This window comes from Eptatretus burgeri, chromosome 16, assembly GCF_056783735.1.
Source record: "Eptatretus burgeri isolate ZD-2024b chromosome 16, Ebu_testis_v1, whole genome shotgun sequence".
NCBI lineage: Eukaryota > Metazoa > Chordata > Myxini > Myxiniformes > Myxinidae > Eptatretus > Eptatretus burgeri.
This window is the reverse complement of record NC_140976.1, coordinates 48273745-48283744: the sequence shown is the minus strand read 5'-3', so window position 1 is coordinate 48283744 and position 10000 is coordinate 48273745. Positions and strand designations below refer to the sequence as shown.

General features: G+C 48.9%; 1 long non-coding RNA gene across 1 annotated transcript in view; it reads left to right on the top strand.

Annotated features, from left to right (window-relative positions):
• Window positions 1-10000, top strand: part of LOC147011039 (uncharacterized) — a 71966-nt gene that overhangs the window by 11328 nt on the left and 50638 nt on the right. The window lies entirely within an intron of this gene.

Here is a 10000-nt window from a genome sequence, read left to right as displayed (position 1 = left end):
ATCCACTCATGCTTACAATAGACAAACTGCAACTGCATCCCTGTCTGCGATAAGGACATCCCACCCCACATAACCACACCCCCCCCACCACACCCCTCACCATCCTAACCGAATAACTTATCTTAACACATTTTATCTTCTTCCTTTCTTTTTTCTCTGATCAACCACTCTGGAATGTCACTGATTATTGAGCCATCAATTCCTTGTGTGCTTCCTCAAATTTAACTTCTCGATGAACTAAAAACATTTCCTCTCTTCCTCAATGTAAGGAGGTTCCTTTCTTGGTTAAAAAAAACCATCTCATCCCTCATGAAGTTATCAAAGAAGGAAGCTCACAGTCTCCATTTATGTGACTCCAATACCCATATCAGCAGGCATCGTTCTTCTCTGCCTAACACTGTTATGATCTTCATCCTGCTGTATTCACTTGTATGATCTTCTCTGCCGAACAGGAACAATGATCTAACACTCCGCAAACATTCCACTCATTGTGGTTGAGAAGGTTGACATCCTCCTCACGAACATAGTGGTATGGTACGGTATGACAGACCTGGTACTCCCTCTTACGGGTATGATACTCCCTCTTACGGTATGACAGACCTGAGCCTCGTCCTGGTGGAGGTGTTGCTCTCTTCATCAAAGACTCTATTCCTCACTCTCCATGCACTGCTCTCACTCCCCCACACCCCCAGGAATACCTCTGGCTTCGGCTTCCCCTCCACTCCCACCTCATGTTTATATGTGTACTGTACCGTCCACTGAACAGTGACGACTCCATCTACACCTCACTATCCGAAAACATGGACCATCTTCTATCTTCTCATCCAAACTCTCTCTTCCTCTTATGTGGTGACTTCAATTGTCATCACGCCAGTTGGCAAGGTGTGGGTACCTCTTTCACCTGCCATGGCACCTCAGCAAAAGCTTTCTGCGACTCATTAGGACTGACTCAATCGGTCAACTTCCCGACCCGGATCTCAACCAATGGTACTCCATCTCTTCTGGATCTGATTTTGACAAATTTCCCTGACAATATCTGGTGCTCTTCCTTCGCTCCAATCGGTTCTTCTGACCACGTCCTTGTAAAAGTGGACATATCTCTGGCTGTTATCAGAGAACCACCTCACCGCCGTCGAGTCTGGCATTTCACTCAAGCCGACTGGCAGGGTCTCCGAGCAGCCATCAAACTTACAGACTGGTCTCCTATCACTACTTTCTCAAACATCAACTCATCCTGGGAATTCTTTCAAAGAAACTTGCTCTCCCTCATGCACAAATTTATCCCCTCTCGTGTTCAGTTGTCCTACCCTTCCTCCCGCCCTTGGTTTACTGAAGCTTGTGGTGAGGGAGTTGTCCTGAAATAGCTTGCCTTTGCCTCATGGAAAGCAAACCCAACTGAGGGTAATCTCAGTTCCTTCCACAAAGCTCGGAACAAGTGTGTATCTACCCTCAGGAGAGCCAGAAAACAACATCTTTCTCATCTCAAGTCTGAACTCTCAAACCTCCCTCCCTCCTCAAAATCCTGGTGGCGTTTAATCAAATCTGTTTCTGGTGTATGTTCCCCCTCCATCCCCTCCCTTACCTCAAATTGCCGCACTGCTGATACTACACGTGATAAAGCTGAATGTCTAAACTCGGTGTTTGCAGCTAAATCTTGTGTCCTCAACCCATCACTATCTCTACCCACTTTACCTAGTCGCACCCAACTGTCCCTGGACTCTGTATCCTTTTCTCCTGACAAGGTGGAGATCTTGCTTTCAAACATCGAGTCAGATTCTGCAACCGGTCCAGACAGCATCAGCCCACGTGTCCTCAAAGCCTATTGACTATTGACCTCTGACTCGCAGCCAGCAGAGACATGAATATCACTGCCAAGGTAAGTGAATCTCTCCACGACCTCAACATCCTCACCACAAACAGACACAGACAGGACAGCAGCATCCAAGATGTCACCGAAAGCCTGGATCTTAGTTTTGACCCAAGAAACCCGTAATCCCAACGGCTCCGACTCCTCATTCAGCACCTCGAGGGCCCCCAAGAGGATGTCTAAAGTCTCCGCAAAGATGACTGCATCATCTGCAAAGTCAAGGTCCGAGATCTTGACATTCCCAAATGACGCACCGCAACTTGATCTCTCCGACATCCTCCCTAGAATCCAGTCCATACAAGTGCTGAAAAGTGTGGGGGCAAGTACACATCCCTGACGAACTCCAGTAACAACTGGAAATAAGTCAGAGATGGTTCCACCACACTTCACAGCACTCTCAGTACCAGAGTAGAGTTCAGACATCAGATCGATCAGTTTTGGTGGCACCCCACGAAGACCAAGAATCCTCCAGAGGACATTCCGATTCACTGAATCGAACGCTTTACAGAGATCAACACAGGCTGCAAGCAGCCCCTGCCGAAACTCTCGTCTGCGTTCGGTGAGGACACGAAGTGCAAGGATACGGTCAATCGTTGACCTCTTTGGTGTAAAGCCTGACTGCTCTGGACGCTGGTGCTCAAGCAGATGGTGGCAAACCCTATCGAGAATTATCCGAGCAAAGACCTTGCCCGGCACTGAGAGCAGCGTCACCCCTCGCTAGTTGCAGTCTTGGCGATCACCCTTCCCTTTCCAGAGAGGGACAACAAGGCCCCTCTTCCAGTCAGTTGGGATGATGCCTGTGTTCCAGGCAGAGCACAAAACTGCATGCAACGACACGAGTGCAGCATTTCCACCAGCCTTGAGAAGTTCGGCATGGATGCCACAGATCCCTGGAGCTTTGCCCCGTTTCAACTGGTTCACCGCAGCCCGTGTTTCCACAAGCGTAGGTGGACCACAGTTGATTTGAGGGTCAGCAACAGGGATTGTAACACCCTTGACGTCCAACTCGACAGTTGGGGGATCAGCCTGGTACAACCGCTCAAAGTAACCGGCCTAGCGGGCCTTCACTTCAGACTCCTCTGTCAAGAGCCTACCACTCTCTGCTCGAACTGTAGTGCTCCGAGGGATGGGCTTGGATGAACGTAATGCGCGAATTCCCCTGTAAGCGGGACGAGAATCACCTGTCCACAGGTGATGCTCTACCCCCTCACAGATTCCTCGCACATAGGCCTCCTTGTCCACCCTCGGTGCACGTACAGTTTTACGCCTCAGCTCCCTGAACAGCTCAGCTCTGCCATTCAGCCTGGCCCTGCGACTCTGGTCAATGGTATCCAGTGTCCCTTGAGAGACAAAATTCTTCTTTGCCCTGCGGTGAGCTCCAAGGCATCCACCGGCAACATCAAGGACGGTGGTCTTGAAGGTGCTCCACAACTCTTCAGGACCCCCCAAAGCACCCAGAACCCCCAAGTGTCCACTCAGCCTGTTCGCAAACTCCTCAGCTACTCTCTCATCCCTGAGCTTGGCAACATCCAGCCTCGGCTGGGATGGTACCATTCTCCAGGATTTAAGGTGCAGCTTTAGAGTTGCTACAACAAGCCTGTGGTCAGTATTGAGGAACTGAGCACTCCGGTAGACCCTGCAGTTCTGGATCATCCTCCAACGACCGTCAATGAGGACATGGTCAATCTCCTTTGCCACACCGCCAGCGTTGGAATACCAAGTCCAGCGATGAGCTTGTGGGCGCTGAAACCATGAACCAGCCACCCTAAGTCCATGACTTCTTGCAAAGTCAAGGAACTTAGTGCCATTCTGGTTCATAGTTCCTGACCCATGGGGACCAACACACACCTCATAACCGTCCCTATCAGTTCCAGTCGATGCATTGAAATCCCCCAAGACTAGAAGTGTATCTCATCTGGGGCACTGATCAACCACAGACCCGAGTGTGGCGTAGAATGCATCCTTCACGGTGAGATCACTCGCCTCAGTCGGAGCATAAACAGAGACCACGGAAATGACACCTAAGGAGTGACGAATCCTTAATCTCATAATACGCTCGTTGACCGGTGTTACCTCAATTATCATTGGGGTCAGCTTATTGGACACAGCTACAGCAACTCCTTGGGTATGGTAACCATCAGAGCGACCAGACCAATAGTAGGTGTAACCAGCCACCATTATCTCACCGCAATCCGGTCTCCAAACCTCAGAGAGAGCTGCAATCCCGATGTCCAAACGCTTGAGCTCAGATGATAACAGAGACAGGTGATCATCCTCTCTTAGGGATAGGACATTCCAGGCACCCACCCGAAGGGACCGCCTCAGGTTAACCCAAGGAGACCGCCGTCTGGTGGACGACACCTCAGCACCACTCCGACACACTCTCCCGCAATCTGACCCAGGGATGTTACCCCGTGGTTTCCCTCCTATCAAAGATTGGGGGTCCCGAAGGCTTTGCCCCAATCCCGTCATCCGGTGAACTACCCTGCGAATGGAAGCTGCACAGGAGGTACTCCCACGGAGTGGGTTTTCAGATTTTTTTGCGTTTTTGTGTTTTGCGGAAAGAAGGGTTTTACGGTGGCCGGAGTGCAAATCCTGCCACCAACCTCCTAATAAGAAATGACCCAACTGCAGGAGGACGTCCGCAGACACAGTTGGGCACTAGATATGGATGGCCGTTGGCTCACAAGGAGCTCCTCCGCCCTTTGACTGTCGCCGCCGACTGGGAATCTGGGAAGCCAGTCTGGGAAGACTGGGAAGCCAGTCGCCGACTGGGAATCCTCCGTCGTGCAAAGTCCTTCCTCAGCCCTCTTGAGCTCCTGACCACTTACAACGCTTTTGTCCGTAGCCTGATGGAGTACTGCTCTCCCCTCTGGGCTGGTGCTCCTGCCTCCCACCTTTCTCGGCTTCACGCTGTCGAAACCAGGGCATTTAAGATCATCAGCATCTCCCGCAATGAAGCTGAATCTTTGGGCCTCTCACTCAATCACCGCAGGTTGGTCGGTGGTCTTTCTGTCTTCTACCGACTCCTCTCCAGCCTTGCCCCCACTGCTCTCTCTGCGATTTGTCCCCACCACATTTCCACAGGGCGCTCAAGGTCCGCCAACAACCCCCTTCTGGTAAAACTACCAAATCACGAATCACTGCTCATCTTCACTCTTTCATTCCTCTTTTTTTCCCGCCTTTGGAATAAACTTCCTCACTCTATTCTTTCCCATTCTTCCCTCCAGGCTTTCAAAACAGCTGTTCACCACCACCTCTTATCTTCCCCCATCCAAATCCTCAATCTTTTCTACCCCCGATAATCCATCCAAGCCCACTTCCTTCAATTCCCCTGCTTTCCTTCCTGAAAGTCCCTGTAATGTCCATCTTCTCTTCGCCATGTTCCCCATCCCATCCCCATCCCTCTCCCTTCCACAGTTCACCTTATGTGTCTGTTCCCCACTGTTTTGTCCCTTCCACTCCCACCCCTATTGTCTCATGCCCCCTTGCTGTGAGTTGTGTGTTAGCTCTCATACGAGCCTCGACAAGGTATCCAAAAAAAAAAATGGTAGTCACGAAGAAATTGTACTTGCCCCTCAATTTCTTGGTCTCCAGTTTGCAATCCCACTACAATTCACTTTAAGGTGTACGTGCAGCACTGACTGCAAGTGCTGCACCATTGAGCTTGCCATCCTTCACAGAGTGAATATTGAACTGGTGATCGCATCCTTTTTTTTTTCTTCCTGTGCAAGCTCTCAGCTGATGGAGTATTGACGTGATGGGGGTAAAAATGTCACAAACTGACAGCGGAGCAATGGATAGATACAATAAGAAAGGAAAGGGTGAACAAAGAGGAGAGGAGTACAGGAAATGCAGCTACTTGCAAGCAAGAAGGTTTGGTTGGGTTTAATGGGAGTATATGATATTGTGGGTAGTGATGAGGGATGACATGAGATGGTAGTTAGTGCACAACATGCTTGAGGTCTTGGAGGGAAGACTGGGATTGAGACAGCCTCAGGAAGGTGGTTGCACTAATGGGAGAAAAGAACAAAAGAGTTGAGCTGTAAAGTCGGACTCGATTCTGAGAGTTTAACAAGGAGAGGGTTATCGAAGGAATGTGTTCGTTCTGGAGGAGTAGGGCTGGGTCAAAGGTCAGAGGGAGCAAGTCCAGAGGAGAGGCACTGAAATGTCAAGGCCACCAACCTGTCTGTGATGTGAGAGCCACAAGCCATGTGCCTCATTTCCAGAGATGCCAATACTGTTGAGTGTTTTAGAACCCACAGATTCCAGGAGAGATAGATGTGATGCCTGGGCCCCAGCCCATTTTACGAGCTCTACCCCATTGATCTATGAACAAATATGTGAATAGTTTTGAATCATTTTGTGAATAGTTTTGATTTTTCAATTAATTACTTGGAATGATGGAGAATGCCCAGTCGGTAGCTGGCTTTGGAGGCCAGCTTTACTATATGGTTGAACCAGGTGAGGCCGTGGCTGATGGTGACACCTAGAAGTTCAAGCGACCAAACCTCTTCAAGTGGATGACTATGGAAATAGATCGATGGGTTAATTTGTTGATCCTTCGGGAGTGATCGGGTAAGACTGAAATTTTCCAGGCTTGAACGACCTGCTCAATTTTTCAGAGCAGCATCTAATCGATTCCAGATCAGCAGACACCCCTGCAGTCTGCCTATCAGTACAGGGATCGAGTGCTGCACAACACAATTCATTCCAAAGAGGAAGTATTTTCAGCAACCTCGGAGAGGTCATTCAAGCATGTGAATATAAAAGATCCTGTGTTATATTTCACCAGAATATGTCTTTGGGTTTATATTGGTGCACACAAATTCCTGCTTTCGGGTTCATCAGGGGCACATATATAACTTGTCCATGGACGGTTGGTCAGTAAATGAGATAACAAGTGTGTCAAAGAACAAAATTGATAAATGATGGGAATGCAAAGTGAATACTGCAGGATGAAATAAACAGACTTGTCTGATTAGGAAACACGAGGTTCACAAAACTTTCCTTTAACGAGCACGTCCTACCTCGTAGGCAACAGCATAATGAAGTGATGATGTAAGTGTTAAATTCAGCCTGAGACATCACAGACGTGAAGGTTTGCTCGAGTGAAAGAAAAACAATTACATTGCACCTGCCAAGCAAGAATCCAAAGAGGGGGAGTTTTGGGTCTTTATCTCCAAGAGGACCAAATGCTGAACCTTCAATCTCGCACTCTTGATTTAATTTTTGGGGGTCACTTATTGTTTTAAAAAGAGGTTGTGCATGGGTTCCATAGCTATTCAAATCGGATCCTAATGAGAAAAATACACAATATGGCACAGAATACTGTTTGTGTACCGCTTATCCATTTGCAGAGAAAAAGAAAGATCAAACGGCACAAAGCCTTGCACTCACAATGCAAGTTACAACTGAGAGAATGGTGCGTGCACGTGTACGCGTACATGCATTAAAAACATTGTTCATGAAGCATTGAAGTGAATACGTTTTAAAACATTTTCAGTAGTCACTCGTGGGAGGGGGTGTTGTAGAGTGTGTACTGAGGGGTGGGAAGGAGGATGGAGGGGTGCAGTAGAGTATGTGGGGTATCCGTCAAAATGACAGGTTCTCTCTTTGAATAACAGTTTGAATCAATGGTAAATTTAATGTAGGTGCTGAGGTAATGTGTGAGAAATCTGCAAGGTAAACTGTGCGTTCGCTCATCTATTATTATCTCATATTTCCCTCCGTCACGAAAGGTGCACAGAGCTTGAGTTTGCATCCCTGTCTGGTTGTCTGTCTGTCTGTCTGTCTGTGAGCAGGATATCTCAAAACGTTATGGACAGATTCGGACGAAACTTGGTGGACAGGATGAGTGTGTGACATGGACGAATTGTTTCGATTGTAATATCCTAAGTCATTCTTCATCATTCAGAGATGAGGCCAAAAACAATATACAGCAAGCTATTTCAAAAAGTTTTGGACAGATTATGACAAAACTAGGGGGATGAGTTTGGTCGATGACAAGAACAAGCTGATTCGATTTTGGTTCAGGATATCTGATTAGATACAGATGCAGATCCGGCCTATCAGTGGGATACAAAACGTAAACTGTTTAGCCTGGCGGAGGGTATATTCTCCACCGAGGACCATTGTAGTCTTATATGTGATGGCATTTTGAATGGAAATAAAACTACATAACTAATATCTATATGTAGAAAGACCCACGACATCTCTCATCTGTGAATGGCAAATCAACTCTCACCAAATCAACAAAACCGAGGTGGCAGGATTAGAAAACAATTGACCTCGCCCACACTCCTCCAGCCGAAGAAGCTGCTTAAAGCAACCCAGGAAGACCTACACAAGGTAAGTGCTATGCTCTTTCGAACCCTTCCTAGAGTTCCTCAACAACTAGAAAGATGTTCACACATAGTACACACATGAGAATCCCAATGCTACACACCATCTCTGCTACCGGACCAGTTTCATTGCTTATTGGCGAATCATCAGCAACAGCTTAGACAGCAATGCATATCAATGAGGCTCCCATGCATGCACCACATGCAGACGTAAAAAGCAGTCAATATATAAAGAAAGAAAGACCACCGACACCTCTCACCTGTGAATGAAGGGAACAACCAATCAACTCTCACCTAATCAACGAAACCCAGGTGGCTTGGATTATCGATATATATATATATATATATATATATATATATATATATATATATATATATATATATATATATATATATATATATATATTTTGTTATGGCTGTGGAAATTGACAGAACACCATAAAGGTCCCGAGATCAGTTAGGCCGATAAGTTCGTGTTCAGATAGATTTCTCCACCGTTGTTTAAAGGGAACTATTCATGTGAACCGAGCTGTGATCTTTGAGTTAGCCGTTATTCTTTACTATCGTTATTTTGGACCAACCACGTCCACCAACAACATCTTTCTCAACAACTGCTTCACAACAACCACCCCTACCACCAACATCGCTCTCAACAACCGCTTCAGACCAACCGCCTTCTACCACCACAACCACACCTGCCTCTCACCAAACCACGCCATCCTCACCACTTCGCCAGCAACCGTCAACATCTCCACACCACAAACATTGCCTCACCTTCGTCTCCGAAACGACGCCATCTTTGCGCCAGCCGCGGCGAGTCCGCATCGAGTGGCGTCGCTGCAGGCCGACGCAGGACGTTTGCTCATCGGATCAAGCTTGGTGATCTCGCGCACGTCCGCTTTCCGCGCAGAGGTCAGAGGCGATCGGATCGAGAGGCTTGGTGATCTCGCGCAGGTCCGTTTTTCGCGCAGAGGTCAGAGGTTGAGGATTGGAGGCCAAACCGCGTCTCACCAGCCTTATAAAAGGACGAGCAGAGCGCCATGCTCGCGTTCGAGTTGGGTCGAGTTGAGTTGATCGGTCGGTCTGAGTCAGTCTGGAGAGGTCGGGGAGTCGGGAGGAAGCCAGAAGCCAAGGAGCTGCGTGGAAGTCTGGGCTCGTGTCGGGATCTTGGAGCTTGCAGTCAGTGGAGAGTCCGGCGTCGCGAAGGAGACGCGAGCTGGAGGTGCAGCCTTGCCTGCTGTGTCGCGCGAAACCGCGCGTTCGTGTGGAGAGAGCCAGAGAGAGCTCGCCAGCCAGCGACAGGCAGTCCGAGGTGATCGGGCTTCGGCGCAGTTCGAGCATCACTGAGGGACGGACGGGTTCTTTCAGAGCATCAAGTCGAAGAGAGCAAAGACCCGTTCGTTCCTCTCAAACGAGTTGCCGACTGAGACCGAATCACCCGGCCACTTGGCAAGGCCCGAGCTCCCGAGCTCGACCGCGGCTATGCAAGCTGCCGTGGGGAAGGAGCATCGCGGGTCGCCCAAGCGCGTTCGTGTGGAGAGAGCCAGAGAGAGCTCGCCTGCCACATGGAAGGCCCGAGCTCGACCGGGCTACGCTAGCTGCTGTGGGGACGGGACGTCGCGGGTCGCCCAAGCCAGACACCACGAGGGTGCAGGTAATCTGCAATGGTCTCGTGGGACTCGTTCGGTCTGCCAAGTCCCACGCCATAAAGACCCAAGAGGTCAGTCTGACCCCATTGCCTTTGATGGGGTCTTTTTCCTGCTTTTCTTTCGAATGAATGTTGTGCCGC